The 19,053-nt window shown below is 37.0% G+C and overlaps 1 protein-coding gene across 2 annotated transcripts in view; it reads left to right on the top strand.

The window, feature by feature from the left end:
• LOC128248394 (four-jointed box protein 1-like) overlaps nucleotides 1-19,053 on the top strand; it is a 199,427-nt gene that overhangs the window by 101,126 nt on the left and 79,248 nt on the right. The window lies entirely within an intron of this gene.

Here is a 19,053-nt window from a genome sequence, read left to right on the forward strand (position 1 = left end):
TCATCATTTAACGTCCGCTTTCCAAGCTGGCATGGGTTGAACGATTTGACTGAAGACTGGTGAAACCAGATGGCTACACCAGGCTCCAATCTGATTTGGCAGAGTTTCTACAGTTGGATGCTCTTCCTAACGCCAACCACTCTGAGAGTGAAGTGAGTGCTTTTATGTGCCACCGGCACAAAGGCCAGTCAGGCAGTACTGGCAATGGCCACGCTCAAAATGGTGTATTTTACGTGCCACCTGCACAGGAGCCAGTCCAGCGGTACACGCAACGATCTCGCTTGAATGTCTTTTCACATGCCACTAGCACAAGTGCCAGGAAGGCGACGTTGGTAACAATCACGCTAGGTTCGAATATGCCCCAAGTATATTTGAACTAATAAGAAATTTGTAATTATATGTATATGTATAATGGCTTTTTGCATAGTTTCTTTATCTCAAATTTCCTTAACATAGACCAGGGGTTCTCAACCATTTTTATCTATGCCCCCACCTCCCAATTGCTATTTTATTCTTGTGGACCCCCGTAGCAGATGTTTAAAAACTAGTTACATAGAGTGTTATTTACTAATGTTTCCATGCTTTAATTTGTGTAGGTTGAACTAATTAAAATGTCGAGAGAAAGAAATTCGTTTCCTGCAATACATACCAATACATATGTCGAGAGCAAATTTCTTTCAGCAGCTCTTAAAATATCATTATGGATTCCCAATTTACTATTTTGTTGTAAGGACCCCAAAAATCTAATGTGGACCCTCAGGGGCCATATGGAACCCGGTTGAAAACCACTGACATAGGCCTTGTTCAACCTGACCCTTTCATCAGAGACACAACATAAGCATCAAGTTGTTGTATAGTGGGACTGAACCAAGAACCATGTGGTCTGAAAACAATCATCTTAACCACGATTACACACTATAGATGAATAAGTATATTTAGATGTATCATCAAACATCTAATATCGTATTCTCCCATCTTTGTTTAAACATTAGTTTTGTACAAATAAAAACCAATTAAATCAATTCATTATTACACTAATTAGAGCAGATACTGTCATCTTATGTTAGAGGAAAACAATTTCATTACATTACTCGCTTGTGGTTTCATTTTCCCCAAACGTCTTGTTTATATACTTCATAGAACTTACATTTCATTGGATGCTTCTGTCGTATGTATAATTCGTATTGTTTGCATTCTGTATAATTACAAGCTGTTTATTTATTTTGCCCACATTGAAACTTGGATATTTATAGAACTTTGACCAATGTATTTGCAGGAAAATATCTTATCTAAAGCTAATCACACTTCTTGTATATCTGAGTAAAGGATATATAAAATATACTAAATGAAAGTCAAGAATCATCTGCAATTTTGCCAAAGCTTACTTTTGGTTGGCTTCACTGCTTTCAGTGCTCATGTGCTAAAAGGTGGTACTCTTGTGGCAACATAGAAGGTGGTACTCTTATAGCAACATAGAAGGTGGTACTCATGTGGCAACATAGAAGTTGGTACTCTTGTGGCAACATAGAAGTTGGTACTCTTGTGGCAACATAGAAGGTGCTACTCTTGTGGCAACATAGAAGGTGCTACTCTTCTAGCAACATAGAAGGTGGTACTCTTGTGGCAACATAAAAGGTGGTACTCTTGTGGCAACATAGAAGGTGGTACTCTTCTGGCAACATAGAAGGTGGTACTCTTCTGGCAACATAGCCTGGATATAGAAGCTAGAGGTTTTGAGGCAGTTGTCCATAGATATCTTCTGCAATAAGTGTGAATTTGAGAGAGGAATATGTTGTATAAAGTCACAATTAACTGGTCCTCCTGTATTTTTTTTTATCCAAAGCCAGGAACTTTTCAACACTCTCTTGTATGTTGATTTCAACTTCATAGTGTATGTATGTACGTATGTATGTATGTATATATGTATGTATGTATGTATGTATGTATGTACGTATGTATGTGTGTATGTATGTATGTCTCTTCTATTTTTTAATTATTATAGATCTTCCACTGAGGAGGGAGTCGATTTCCAACAAAGATACAAGGCTTCATCTTTGAGATGTAGTTTACTCAAACAAATTTACATTTGGAACTTGAGAAGAGTCTTGCATATTTTCACTGTTCTACTCACAGATTACACTTGTGATGTACGGATCAGTCAGTCAGTTTCTCTTTCTGAAAATTCCAGTTTATCCAGATTCCCCTTTAAGCATTTACTAACAAAATCTAGTGCTCCAATTATTATTGGTATGAATATGAATTCATAGCCTGGATATAGAAACTGGAGGTTTTGAAGCAGTTGTCCATTGATATCCTCTTTTCCTTTGATTTTCAAGGAGATATTTATATCTGCAGAGCAGCTAACCTCTATGATGGTACATATCTTTGTCCCTCTGTCTCAAATAACAATATCCAGCCTGTTATGTTTACAGTTGACAGAAGTTTTGATGAGAATATTCCACCAGTATTCCTTGATATATGTATGTATGTATGTATGTATGTATGTATGTATGTATGTATGTGTGAGTGCATATGTATGTCTGTGTTTTATTGTTTTAATATTGTGTTATAGTTGTAAATGGTTATCATTTATATACGAAATTCTACAAAAATCACATCTGGCTATTGGTAGAGGGGAGGGAATATTACCTTGCCTGGAAGCAGGTAAGGGTTTGCAACAGGAAGAGCATCCAGCTGTAAAAAATCTGCCTCAATAAATTTCGTCCAGTCCATGTAAGGAAATAAAAAATTGACATTAAAACTCATGATGATGATGATGTTGTTGTTGGTGGTGGTAGTGGTGGCGGTGGTGGTGGTGATGGTGGTGGTGGCACTCAGTGAAGGATACCATCATCAGTTACAGGTGTCATTTGAACCAGTTGCTGGTTGACTGCTTTTCTGATATTTGTCCAGTATCAAGTTACAGTGGCTTAAGGAAGCGTCTCTCTCTTTGTAACTCACGTAGAATGATCTACGTTAAGGGACTTCATTTGTAACGCTTTGATTTTTCGATTTTACAGCTGATATTTGCAAACCTCAATGATTAAACAGAGATCTAAGATAGGCACACACACACACACACACACACACACACACACACACACACACACACACACACACACACACACACACACACACTTCCACTAGTTTTTGTCTTTTACTTGTTTCAGTCTTTGTGCTGTAGCCATGCTGGAGCACCACCTTGAGGGATTTAGTCAAACATTGACGGTAGTAACTTTTTTTTTTTTTTTAATGTCTGGTATTTATTCTGCCAGTCTCTTTTGACAAACCAATTAGTTATGGGGATGTAAACAAACCAACACTAGTTGTCAACTTGTGGTGGTGGTGGGGCAAAGACACACACCTACACACACAGACACACACACACACACACACATATATATGTATATGCACACATACACACACTTATATGTATATATTATACTGCTCAGTTTATAATTAATATATAGTTAGCATGTTCTATAGCCTCAATATTACTCCAGTTAATACCAGGTATCAGTCTTTATAGATACTACCTAATAAATAAGTAATTTAGTTTAAATGATTGAATTAATAAACAATTTCTATATAATCTTCTCTTTTCTATTGATGATAATAAGGTATATATGCTTTCATCATGGTTTAGTGATTAAGCTATTTATTCCTTTCTATGGTGTTCTACCCTACCTGATCATATTATTTTTATAATAGCCTTTATGTAATTAAATCTAATTTTTGTACCCCTAGATATTTATATTAGCTTATATATAACAGCATCGGTAGCTTTATGACTTATGATATACCTCTTAGATTATAATTAATATATAATTAGCATGTTCTATTGCCCCAGTACACCTTTATTAAATGCCAGTAAATGCCAGTGATCAATCTTCATAAATACCATCTAATAAGTAAATATTTAAGTATATGAATAAATATTAAGCTAATTCTATGTAATTTCATTTCTCACCCTATTGTTGTAAATTTTGGTATATACTCAAAAGAATTCAAAGATTTATCCTTTTGGTTATAATATTCTTCTTAATATTTTTCTTGATAACCCTTAATTTTATCTTTATACAATATAACAATATTGTTTAAATCATTCAATTATAGTACCCCATGATAAAATTTCTCCTGTATTATCATCTTTGGTTTTATTAGAATCTTGCCCCTTTAACTGGTAACTAACATCTTGATTTAAGATCTTCCTCTACCAAACCTCATAATAGACAGTTACTGTATACTACTCCAAATTAATCTTGATAAGTTTTATGACTATACCCACTATGATTCTGTCAACTCTCAGGCCCTTTCCTAATCAGACAATGCTCTTTGGTCTTAGATTTTGACATACAAAGATTCGATAAACAAGACTATAAATTAGCACGTAAAAAGCACCATCCAAACGTGGCCAATGCCAGTGCTGCCTGATTGGCTCCCATGCCGGTGGCACATAAAAAGTACCCACTACACTCTCAGAGTGGTTGGCGTTAGGAAGAGCATCCAGCTGTAGAAACATTACCAGATCAGACTGGAGCCTGGTGAGGCCTCCTGGCTTGCCAGTCCCCAGTCAAACCGTCCAACCCATGCCAGCATGAAAAACGAACGTTAAACGATGATTATGATGATCATATATATATATGGATATATATACATATCTCTCTCACTCTATATATATACATACATATACATAAATAAATAAATAAATAAATAAATATATATATATATATATATATATATATATATATATATATATATATATATATATATATATATATATATATATATATATAGGCGCAAGAGTGGCTGTGTAGTAAGTAGCTTGCTTACCAACCACATGGTTCCGGGTTCAGTCCCGCTGCGTGGCACCTTGGGCAAGTGTCTTCTACTATAGCCTCGGGCCGACCAAAGCCTTGTGAGTGGATTTGGTAGATGGAAACTGAAAGAAGCCCGTCGTATATATGTATATATATGTGTATATGTGTGTGTGTGTTTGTGTGTCTGTATTTGTCCCCCTAGCATTGCTTGACAACCGATGCTGGTGTGCTTATGTCCCCGTCACTTAGCGGTTCGGCCAAAGAGACTCGACTAAAGGCGGTGCTCCAGCATGGCCGCAGTCAAATGACTGAAACAAATAAAAGAGTAAAAGAGTATATATATATATATATATATATAGACCAATAGAAAATATACATCCATGTATTTAAGTATAAATTGTGCACTAGGCAACTAGTTGTGATACTTACATCTCTACTGAAACAATACAAGATTTAACTGTGGTTGCATAAATTACAACAGTGATAAATCTCTCTCTCTCTCTCTCTCTCTCTCTCTCTCTGTATATATATATATATATATATATATATATATATATATATATATATATATATATATATATATATATATATATATATATATATATATTCTCTCTTTCCTTTCCTGAGCGTCCAATAACACTATCCGTATCACGTCCTCACTTTGTTGTTTTTTTTAACTTATATATATATATATATATATATATATATATATATATATATTTTAGCTACCAGCATAAAGACTCATAGAATGCAAATTGGAATTTCTGATTTACTGATGCTACCAATATTGGGTGGACTTATAAATCCATTAGTTGTGTATTTCTCTGGGGAGATAAAAGCTATGCACATGGTTCCTGAGGAAAGGTACAATTAGGAGACAAAATTCCAGTCAAATTATTCATTTTTCTTTTTTCTCTCTCTGTAGAGAAATGATACATAAAAAAAGAAAAACGTTTACCTTTGTCAGTCCATTTATTTATTCATTTATGCAGCTTTGATTAAATCTCATACTGTTTCTGTACATATATGTACTTATAAATACAGACAAACACACACACACACACATAGTTATGGAGGAGATCTCTTCACATGAAAGTACCAGTTGCTTTGTTAATTTACTCCTTAATCCTTTACTCCTTTACCTGTTTCAGTCATTTGACTGCAGCCATGCTGGAGCACCACCTTTAGTCGAGCAAATCGACCCCATGACTTATTCTTTGTAAGCCTAGTACTTATTCTATCGGTCTCTTTTGCCGAACTGCTAGGTTACGGGGACGTAAACATACCAGCATCGGTTGTCAAGCAAAGTTGGGGGCACAAAAACAAACACACAAACATATACACACATATATATATATATATATATATAGATAGATAGATAGTTACATACATACGTACATACATGCATACATATATACAACGGGCTTCTTTCAGTTTCCGTCTACCAAATCCACTCACAAGGCTTTGGTCGGCCCGAGGCTATAGTAGAAGACACTTGCCCAAGGTGCCACACAGTGGGACTGAACCCAGAACCCTGTGGTTGGTAAGCAAGCTATTTACCACATAGCCACTCCTGAAAAACAGAATATCTGTCCACCAGTACAGTGTTAAGTACTCATTCTCACTGTCTGATATCACCATGTATTTGTGTGGAACCCTTTTTGTCATAACCAAAAGAGTGTCAGTTATAATTATCAATATCACCTGTTGTTTTATTGATTAAATTAATTGCATGCTTCATTTAGACACTGCCCCTTCATGTCATGATGTTGATATTAATCTCCAGGTCAGTCTTAATTAGAGCAGAGCTTTAACAAAGATGACAAAGGGGACTTGTCAGCTGTGCAACCATTAACAGTCATGTTGCTAGGAAAGGTGGGTTATGGGAGCAGTCCAGCTTGGACAATGCTTTTATGAGAGCAGCTTTTTTGAGTCTACTGTATAAGCCTAAACAAGCAGTAATCACCTGAGGGTAGCCACAAACCCAAGGGCTGGCCCAAGAGGCACACACCTTAGCTAGGCTACTAATGATTCCATAAGTTGACCATAATTGTGTATGTAGCGACTTGGGCAATGATATTTTGAAGAAGACTGAGAGTTTCACATTCATACAAATTTCCTTTTTTGCACATCACTAGTGTTTATCCACAGAAAAAAGCCACTGGCTTGAGTCAGTACAGTTTGGCACCAGCTGTATAAAAAGTGCTGATCCATACCTGTGGAGGGAACATCTGTGGAAGAGGTAGACCGAGGAAAACATGGGTCGAGGTAGTGAAGCATGATCTTTAAATGTTGAGCCTCACAGAGACAATGATGAGACTTTTCGCAATATGCTGTGCTTGAGAAGACTCGTCAAGTCAAGTGAAATCATAGTTGCGGCTATTGCCAGTGTCACGTAAATGGCACCCATGCCAGTGGCACATAAAAAGCACCCATTACACTCTTGAAGTGGTTGGTGTTAGGAAGGGCATTCAGCCATAGAAGCCATGCCAATTCAGACTGGAACCTGGTGCAGCTCTCCAGCTTAACAGTTCTGGTGAAACCGTCCAACCCATGCCAGCATGGAAAATGAACATTAAATGATGATGATGATGATGATGGTGGTGGTGGTGGTGGTGGTGGTGGTGGTGGTTGCTGCAAGTATTGCTATCAGACCTCAAAGAACCAAAATGAATACCACAAGGCATTCAGCCTGACCCTTTCACAGTTTCACTTACTACACTGGATTCTCATTGTCTTTTACTTGTTTCAGTCATTAAACTGTGGCCATGCTGGGGCACTGACCCCAGGACTTATTTCTTTCAGTCTGGTACTTATTCTACAGGTCTCTTTTTGCCAAAACGTTAAGTTATGGAGGTGTAAACAAACCAACACTGGTTAAGTCGTGGTGGCTTGACAAACACAAAGACACACACACATAAACGTATACACATAGACACTGGGTTTCTTTCAGTTTCCATCCACCAAATCCACTCACAGGGCTTTGATCAGCCCAGGGCTATAATTGAAAACACTTGCCCAAAGAGCCACACAGTGGAACTGAACCTGGAACCCTGTGGTTGGAAAGCAAACTTCTTACTGCATAGCTACACCTGTACCTTTTTGGTATTTTTTTCTTTTTTCTTTCTTTTTTTTTTTCTTTTATCAAATTTGAAAGGGTGAAAGCAAAGTTGACCTCAGCAGTATTTGAACTCAAATCGAGAGATTCTTGTTTCTTGCAATTTGATGTCTTCAGCATAACTATCGTCTGTTAAAGTTGTTTAACCCTGGGCCTATGCTGACCAAGCACGTATATGATAAGGTGCATTCCAATCGTGACCATTTCTTCTTTTCCCTATGACTGTGTTATCCAATGTGTGTTCCCACCATTCCCATCATGGTGCAATCCAATTTGAGGGAATCCAACTATTATTTCTTGAAAGTTGAGTGATTACCTAAAGGCTCATTTTTGTCACTACTACTACTTCTTCTTCTTCTTCTTCTTCTCGTCCTCCTCCCCTCCCTTCCTCCTCTTCCTACCTCTTTTTCTTCTCTCCTCCCCATCCTCCCTTCCTCCTTCTTTTTCTTCTTCTTTTCATCCTCTTCATCCTCCCCTCCCTTCCTCCTCCTCCTTTTCTTCTTCCTCTTCCTCCTTCTTCTTGTCCTCCTGCCCTCAGTTCCTCCTCCTCCTCTTCTTCTTCTTCTTCTTCTTCTCCTCCTCACCTTCCTCCTCCTCCTCTTCTTCTTCTTCTTCTTCTCCTCCTCACCTTCCTCCTTCTCCTTCTCCTTCTTCTTCTCCCCTCTCTTTCTTCTTTTTCTTCCTCTTGGGGTTCCATCCATGAACATCCTGTCCTGCCTTTTTAGTGCCATGTCAAATGTGCCATTTCCCTATTTAGGACAACAGAGTCGTAATTCTTGGATGATTTGACTGCAATTTCCAGCAAATTCAACAACCACACAGATACCCTTTCACTGTCCACAACAACAATTATTGTTGTTGTCGTTGTTCTTATTAGTACAACTGTTGATGTTTTAACTGGTTGTCAGTTTTACTATTTTTCGGGGGTTTTTTGACCTTTTTTTTTCAACCTCCATTGTTATCAATGTGTTTCTTGATTTTCCATTGTTGGTGTTGTTGTTGTTGTTGTTGTTGCTGCTGCTTCATTTATTAGCGTTGTCACCCAGCAGTGAGAATCACAAAAAATTCCATGTTAGTCTATTATCATCTTCTTCAGCGAGATTTAATTAAATGATGTTTCATAGGGAATAAGGAGAGAGAGAGAGAGGTGAATGAGGGAGAAAGAGAGAGAAGTGAAGGAGGGAGAAAGAGAGAGAGAGAGAGAAGTGGGAAGAGACAGAGAGAGAGAGAGAATTAGAAAGCAGCAGAGAGAGAGAGAGGGAGAACTAGAAAGAGAGAGACAGAGAGAGACAGAGAGAGAGAGAGAGAGATCTAGAAAGAGGCACAGAGAGGGAGAACTAGAAAGAGAGAGAGAGAGAGATCTAGAAAGAGGCACAGAGAGAGAGAACTAGAAAGAGACAGAGAGAGAGTGAGAGTGGGAGTGAGCAAGAGAAAATGAGAGAGTGAGTGAGAAGAGAGAGAAAGAGAGAGAGAGAGAGTCACAGAGAGAGGGAGAAGAGAAAGAAAAAGAATGAGCAAGAAAGAGAATGAGAGAGGGGAGAGAAAGTGGCTGAGAGGAAAAAAGAGACAGAGGGAGAGAGAGAAATAGAGAAATTGAGAGAGAGAGAATAAGAGAGAGAGAGAAAAAGAGTGAAAGAGAATGAAAGTGAGAATGAGAGAATGAAAGACACATAGAGGGGGGAGAAGAGAAAGAGAGAGAACTAGAGAGAGAGAGAGAGAGAGAGAGAGAAAGGGAATAAGAAAAAGTGAAACAAAAAATGAACGAAAATGAGAGAGACAGACAGACAGAGAATGAAAGATAATGAGAGAGAGAGAGTGAGTGAGTGAGTGAAAGTTAATGAATGAGAGAATGAGAGAATGAAAGACGCAGAGAAGGGGAGAAGAGGGAGAGACAGGGAGATAGAGAGAAAGGGAATAAGAGAGAGTGAAACAAAACATGAACGAGAATGAAAGAGACAGACAGACAGAGAATGAAAGAGACAGACAGACAGAGAATGAAAGAGAGAGAGAGAGAGAGAGAGAGAGAGAGAGAGAGAGAGAGAGAGAGAGAGAGAGAGAGATAGAGAGAGTGAGTGAGTGAAAGTGAATGAGAGAAAGAAGAAAATGAAGAAAATGGGAGAAAGACTTTGTGAAAGAAAAAAAAGAAGAAAAAATGTTAATGAATTTTTCCAATAAATATATTAGCAGTTCATTAATGTCAGATCTATTGTCAATGTTAGGCTCCCTAAATACCATTTCCTCAGAATCAATAAGATTCCTGGGGAATAACCATCAACTCCACCACCATCATTATCATCATCATCATCATTATCATCATCACTATGGCCATCATTACCACCACCATCATCACTATGACTACCATAATCATCATCATTATCACCACCACCACCACCACTACCATGATGATGATCATCATCATCATCACCATTATCGCCACCACCACCATCATCATCACTAACATCCCCACCACCACCACCATCATCATCATCATCATCACTATGACCATCACCACCAACTTCACCTCCATGACGACGACCCTCACCACATTCATTACTTTGGCCACCATAGCCATAATCATCATCTTGTTTGTTGTTAACACAACGTTTCAGCTGATATACCCTCCAGCCTTCATCAGGTGTCTTGGGGAATTTCAAACCTGAGTTCTCATTCTTAAGGTATTTTTCAATGTTATTATTATTATTATTATTATTATTATTATTATTATTATTCAGGTCACTGCCTGGAATCGAACTCGGAATCTTGGGGTAAGTAGCCTACGCTCTTAACCACTACACCATATGCTCGTGGTGTAGTGGTTAAGAGTGCGGGCTACTAACCCCAAGATTCTGAGTTCGATTCCAGCAGTGACCTGAATAATAATAATAATAATACTAATAACATCAAAAAATACCTTAGGAATAACTGAAACAAGTAAAAGAGTAAAAGAGTTCTATATTTAAGAGATTAGGAATTATGTACATTATTTACATTTGACGGATATTTGTCGTCATCTAGTTTGTTGTTAACACAATGTTTCGGCTGATATACCCTCCAGCCTTTATCAGGTGTCTTGGGTCGATAAATTAAGTACCAGTTATGCACTGGGGTCGATGTAATCAACTTAATCCCTTTGTCTGTCCTTGTTTGTCCCCTCTATGTTTAGCCCCTTGTGGGCAAGAAAGAAATAAGAAATGTTAGCACGCTGAACGAAATGCTTAGCGATATTTCGTCTGTCTTTCTGATTTCAAATTCCGCTAAAATCAACTTTGCCTTTTATCCTCTTGGAGTCGATAAATTAAGTACTAGTTGCGTACTGGGGTAGATTTAATTGATTGGCCCCTTCCCCCAAAATTTCAAGCCTTGTGCCTTGAGGAGAAAATAATATTTCAATGAGTTCTTTGACATCCTGAATTTACACATCAATGACTGATCTTTCTATTCAGAGCCAGAAAATATCTCACCTGCCTCACAACAAAGACTGACCCTCTACAAAGCACAGGTGAGACTCACAACAGAATGCTGTTATCAGAATGCTGCTGTTGTTGTTCATTACGGAGAGATTCTCGGCAACATCCAAAAAGAGTTCCCTTGGCATTACTCACAAATACACTCCAACCTCTGACTCACAGAAGCGCTGTGTCTCCTCTCTTTGCCTTTCCTACAACTACTATTATGGCCTCTGCTTCTTGAAGCTAACTGGTCTCATACCCACTCCACTCATACACTTCCTACTCACTAAGCTTTCCTCATCCCATCACCTATATAACCATCTACACTCCCTGTTTTTGCAATAACCTCTGCACCAAGTTCATCGTCCCAAAATGTCTCCAGGAATCAGGGCTGTGGAGTCAAAACAAAAAACTTTGATTCTGACTCTATTATTGGCACCTCTGAGTCTGACTCCTCGTTATGTAATTAAGTGATTGTGGTCTACATATCTCGTGAAGCATATGCATACGCTTGTACTTTGAGTAAGCCTATATGTCATAAATGGTTTAGATTAAAGAATAAAGACATAGTGAGTTGGAGCCAGAGTCAATATAGTTTTACCAACTCTGACATTGGCTCCAGCTACCCTTTAATAGTTTCTGACTCTGACTATGACTCCACAGCCCTGCCAGGAATTCTCTCCTAGCACATATTTTTCCTGCAGCTCAGCTTGCAACAAACTAAGAGGGATATTAATAACATCAGTATCACTGGTCCTGAAGAGTTGGAAAATGGCATGGAAACCATAGGCACAGTGGCTGTGTGGTTAAGAACCTTGTTCAGTTCCACTGCACAGCACCTTAGGCAAGTGTCTTTTACTATATCCTCAGGCCAAACAAAACTGTGAGTGGATTCAGTAGTCAGAAACTGAAAGAAGCTTGCTGTGTGTGTGTGTGCGTGTGTGTATTTGTCTGTGTGTGTGTACCCTTGCTTAGACATCATGTGGTGTTTGTAAACGTATACAAGCAATGTTGTTGATTTCCAGTCTTCTTTGAAAAACATGGGGAAATATTACTTTGGTTGGTAACAGGAAGAGCATCCGGCAGTAGAAAATTTGCCTCAATGAATCCCATTCGAACCATGCTAATATGAAACTGAACTGCCACTCAGTCGGTTATGATGACAAGTGTTCCAGGTGATTCAATCAATGGAACAGTCTGCTCAAGAAATTAATGTACAAGTGGCTGAGCATTCCACAGACACAGATATTCTTAATGTAGCTCTCAATGAGATTCAGTATAACATAGAATGTGACAAGGCTGGCCCTTTTGAATTATAAGTACAACTCATTTTTGCCAGCTGAGTGGAATGGAGCAATGTGAGAGAAAGTGTCTTGCTCAAGGACAACTCGTGACCACATGATTATGAGCCAAACATCCTTAACCACTAAACCACATGCTTTAACACAAGCATGGAAAAGTATATGGTAAATGACAATGACACCGACAACAACAGCAACTCTTTCCTTCACACCAAATCAAAAAAAAAAATTGAGTTGAAATAATCAATAGAATCCCTTCAAGATGTTGCCTCAGAAGGTTGCCAACGAGGTTGGTGATGAGGACTAACAAAAGGGAAAAAAAAACTCTCAAAGCATATTGGGGAGTTTCTAGTATTTATTTAAAAGAATATTTCTATTGATTGATCAATAATGTATTCATTGAGCAAGTCATAGATGTAATTGATGAGAGAGAAACACTTATGATTGAGTAGGGTGACATTTTGACTTTCAATAAACCAATACACATAGTTGTGTGTGTGTGTGTGTGTGTGTGTGTGTGTGTGTGTGTGTGTGTGTGTGTGTGTGTGTGTGTGTGTGAGTGTGTGTGTGTGTGTGTGTGTGTATAAACCTACGTAGTTGACTTACAAGCATGACAAATTTAACTATTTCTCTGTGGATTGTTAAAATAATAAACAGCCTAAATCTATTGTTGACCCTTTATCGGGTCTCAAGAAATAGAGCTACTAATTTGGATAATTTATGTGTTTAATGCTCTATTTAATACCAGAGGCCTGTCAATGAGGATTCTTGTCCACGCCGTATCAAGGTTTAACATAATATGTGTAATCCTATACAGGAGACATACAAACATGTCGAGTTTAACTATTTTGCTGTAGATTGAAAAAATAATGACTGACTTAATTGATTTTCAACTCTTATTAGGTTCACACCAGTGGAGTGTACATCACTTGACCACACCCAGAGAAACAAGTCGGCAATCCATTTACATTCGTAACAAATCTATTAGCTACACAGAAGTGGAGCCAATAATTTGCCTGCTATAAGTGTTTAACAAGCCTCTTTAATATCAGAGGCCTGTCAGCAGGGAGCCCAGTTCACACAGTATCTGTAGTATCAAGGCATGATATTTGTAAACATAGCATGTATATATATATATATATATATATATATATATATATATATATACTGGAGCGAACACATTACAATGAAGTAGAGAAATTTGAAAAGACAACACGAAACCGGTTATTTCTCAAAATACAATGTTTATATACCAAAAAGATTTTCTAACATTTTTCTAACATTTTTCTGACATAATTTAAATATATACTTTAACCATGTAACACAAGCCTTCTGTAGTTTTTTCACTCTTATTATCTTTTATATATATATATATATATATATAAAATCAAAATTTAGACGTAGGAGTGGCTGTGTGGTAAGTAGCTTGCTTACCAACCACATGGTTCCGGGTTCAGTCCCACTGCATGGCACCTTAGGCAAGTGTCTTCTACTATAGCCTCGGGCCGACCAAAGCCTTGTGAGTGGATTTGGTAGACGGAAACTGAAAGAAGCCCGTCGTATATATGTATATATATATATATATATATATATATATATATATATATATATATACATATATATATTTGTGTGTGTCTGTGTTTGTCCCCCTAGCATTGCTTGACAACCGATGCTGGTGTGTTTATGTCCCCGTCACTTAGCGGTTCGGCACAATGAGACCGATAGAATAAGTACTAAGCTTACAAAGAATAAGTCCCGGGATTGATTTGCTCGACTAAAGGCGGTGCTCCAGCATGGCTGCAGTCAAATGACTGAAACAAGTAAAAGAGTAAAGAGTTCAGCAAGCATTGCTTCACCACACACCGAAAATTAGAAATAGCAGTCATTGACTGCTATTTCTAATTTTCGGTGTGCGGTGAATCAATTCTTGCGGAACCCTAAATTTTAATTATGTTTATATAAGTTTACCAATAATGGTTTTTAACACACCGAACGACTTGGTAAAATTACTAATTAATAATTAATTCTTAATTTTTACCCTATATTTGTATATATATTGAAAGGTATAATGAATAAACACCCCAATCGGTCAAAACAACTTTATATCATTCCCAAATTACCAAAAATCGAATATAAATATATATTAAAATAATAGGGCACCCAATAGTAAAACCCAATAGTATAAAATACAGACAAATACACGAATAAAAGGTCTTAAAACAAACCTAAAAGGTTAATGCAAGTGAAGTTGAATGAAGAAAAATATATGGAATAGATTCCTGCATAATAAAAGTGACTAAAAATTTAAGACAATGGAGCTAAAATAATATAAACAAAAACCAATACAAGAGTATAAATATAAAAAATAAAGTGTCACCTGAGCACTCCCAGCTGCAGTCCTATTTTTATTTTTGCTTTTTGGTTTAGCGAAATTGCCTTTTGGTTTAACAAAGTTATAAAATTAACCTCTTATATATATATATATATATATATATATATATATATATATATATATATATATATATATATATGCAGAGTGAGAGAGAGAGAGAGAGGAGAAGGAAGGAAAGAGAGAATAGGAGTGAATTTAGATCTATATCACCTTTGGGACCAACTCGATGTAAACTTGAATCATTGTTCATTAATTCATGATCGCTGATTCGTTGATTGCAGCCCCTCCCCTTCTCAAGTTTCCATAGTTACAGTTAGCTAAACATGAAACAAAACAATATGGAAGTATCTTTATCGTCTTAACTTCTTTTCTTCATGAAGAAATCTATGAATTACTCCCTAATACCCCGTTTTGCAAAACATCCTAACAAAATGCACTTTCTACTGGCATACCAAATTATTTCAATGAAAATCCCTTAACCCTTTAGCATTTAAACTGACCATATCTGGCCCAGATATTCTATCAGCATTATATTCAAACCAACCAGATTGAGCCTGTAACATATACCCTGCAGTATCCTTTCTACAATAGGCATAAGGCCTGAAAGTTTGGGGAAGAGGCTAGTCAATTATTTTGACACCCAGCGCTCAACTGGTACTTATTTTATCGACCCCAAAAGAATGAAAGACAAAGTTGACCTCGGTGGAATTTGAACTCAGAATGTAAAGACAAATGAAATGCTGCAAAGCATTTTGTCTGGCTTGCAAATGATTCTGCCAGCTCACCGCTTTACTGAAAGTAAACAATCACAACGTCGGAAAATCTCAGAGCTATGAGATAATGCCTGATTAATTCAAAACAACATGAATAAATAAGCATCTCATTCGACGGAGTAATCTAAATACTGAAGGGTAAAAAAAGCACGTCCTTTTTAAAGTACCAGCTGACCAAATTAAACTAATCTGTGTGAGGAACACAGTGGCATAAGCTAACAAACGGAACAAGTTTATTAACTTATTAACATGACAAAATAACAGGAAATGAGAGAGAACAAAACTGCTACTGATGTAGAATTTGTACAATTGACAACCATTATAATGATGCCAATGTGAGTCAGCACTTTTTTTTGCTCTAAATTTATTCATTTCAATTAGATTATATCAACTAATAGGAAGAGGGGTTCGGCATAGTAAGAGTCATCCTTTTTTCTATTTAATGGGCTGTCAACAAATTTTAATATATAACCCTTTTTTGTTTCCTCTTCTTTGCCTGCTGGTTGATTTTGAAGGCATCTATAATATATGTATATATATCATTTTAACCCTTTTAACCATATTTCCAAGAAAACAGCATATTTTGTTGGATTTTGTGAGGATAATTACACCAATAATAAACATACATACACACTGGTTCTGTTTCACTTCTTTTATAACTAATCACTAAGTCAATCAATCAGTTAGGTTTGTCAAAGTCTGACAGACCTAAAGTAGATCTCAAGTAGAGAGGTCATGCTATAGATGAGGTTATCAGTAACGTTGAAAGGACTTTGACAAATTTAGTCGATTGATTGAATAACCAAACAATTAGTGAAACAATGAATTAGTTAATTAGTTAAATGGTTAACCAACTGACTAATAATAATACTATACTCTATAGTCCAGTACTCAACCAGTACATATTTCATCAATCCCCAAAGGATGAAAGACAAAGTCAATCTCATCATCATCATCATCATCTTCATCATCATTATCATCATCATTTTAATGTCCATTTTTCAATGCTTGCATGGGTTAAACAGAATTCATTGAAGTAGATTTTCTGCTCCCAGAAGTCCTTCCTGTTGCCAATCCCCACCTGTTTCCAAGCAAGGTAATATTTCTCAGTGGCCAGACATGTTTACACAAAAGATTGGAAATGAACGACACCACTTGTACAACAGTGACACTCGTTTACAACCATCTCGCAGTGTCAAGACAAGGCATCACAAAAAACATACACATACATATATATATATATTAAGCTGCTTCTTTCAGTTTTCGTCAACCAGATCCTCTCACAAGGATTTGGTCAGCTCAAAGTAAAAATAGAGTAGTAAGGTGCCATGTAGTGGATTTGAACCCCAAAACATATGGTTAAGAAGCAAACTTCTTAACCACACAGCCATGATTGTATAGATGCATATATGTACATATACATGTACATAGGTATGTATGTATGAATGCATATATGTACATATGTATGTATGTATGTAATATATGGTAATAATTATAAACAGGGCAAATTTTAGCCATTTCTCCCCCAGACTGAACAAAAAATGATGAACAACCTTAATTGATATTCAAACTTTAGTGGGTCCTCATCAGAGATATCTACATCATTCTGACAGTCTCCAGAGAAACAAGCAATCAAACTGTTCATATACTCAATAAAGGCAGCATTTACTCTATGAAGGAGTCCCTAATTTGCATACCGAAAGTGTTTAACACTCTATAAATATCAGTAGCCTGTCAACAGGGATCTTAATCCACACAGTATCAAGGTATGATATAATAAACATGTAATAAATAGTATAATTATTGTCATTATTCAGTTTTATTTCAAGATTTCTTGCCAATAGAGAAAGAATCGGTTTCTAGCCTAGAGGTTACTTCATTGGAATTTCAACATCAACAACAGGGTATTTTTGTGTGTATGTATGTATGTATGTATGTATGTATGTATGTATGTAAGTCGGTATGTATGTATGTATGTATGTATGTATGTATGTATGTTTTGTTTTATGTATATAGTCTCATGCATATAGTTACATATCTAGACATGCTCATATAGATTTAAATGATAAACTTCTGGAAAGTTTTACAGATGTTCACAGTTTCAGTGATGGATTGGCTCTGTAGTTTTCTGTGTGTATGTATGTATGCATGTATGTATGTATGTAAGTATGTATGTGTGTATGTATGTATATATGTACGTATGCATGTTTGTGTGTATCTATGTATGTATCTATGTATGTACATATATATGTACTTACTTGACACCACTATCGCTCATAACCTATATATGTACTTATATATGTACTTACTTGACACCACTATCGCTCATAACCTATATATGTACTTATGTATGTGTGCATGTATATATGTATGTGTGAAGGCACAATGGCCCAGTGGTTAGGGCAGTGGCCTCGCGGTCGGAAGATTGCGGTTTCGATTCCCAGACCGAGCGTTGTGTGTGTTTATTGAGCAAAAACATCTAAAGCACCACGCGGTTCTGGCAGGGGGTGGTGGCGACCCCTGTTGTACTCTTTCGCCCCAAATTTCTCTCACTGTTTCTTGAGTAATGCTGCGATGGACTGGCATCCCGTCCAGCTGGGTGGGGGGTGGGGAACGCATATGCCATGGAAACCAGGAAACCAGGCCCATGAGCCTGGCTAGGCTTAAAAAAAAACGGTGCATAAATAAAATAATATATGTGTGTATCTATGTATGTATATGGCAGTGTGTGGACTAGTGGTTAGAGTTGTTACACTAAGATTGTGGTTTCAGTTCCTGAACAGGTGATGCATTGTGTCCTTGAGCAAAACACTTCATTTCACATTGCTTCCATCCACTCAGCTAAATAATTCTCTGACTAACTAGCGTCCCATCCAGGGACAGAACATAAATACCTACAGCACAGGAGGAACCTTTTATCTTCTTTCTTTTGTATATGTATTTGTGTGTGTATGCATTTGTGTGTGTGTGTGTGTGTGTGTGTGTGTGTGTGTGTGTGTGTGTGTGTGTGTAATCCCTATCGTTGTATCTATTAAAATTCTTTCCTTCAGGTAGTGTGAAATTTTTATGTACTTACACATAATATATTCTCTTTTGTACTTGTCACTTTCATTCACCGGAATCTTGCATTGATCTGCCACAAAGTTTGGGAATCCTTTTATTCGAAATTTTCTAGAAGAACTGGCCATTTTCTCTATTCA

The sequence above is a fragment of the Octopus bimaculoides genome, chromosome 7 (assembly GCF_046866305.1).
Source record: "Octopus bimaculoides isolate indiv1 chromosome 7, ASM4686630v1, whole genome shotgun sequence".
NCBI classification, from domain to species: domain Eukaryota; kingdom Metazoa; phylum Mollusca; class Cephalopoda; order Octopoda; family Octopodidae; genus Octopus; species Octopus bimaculoides.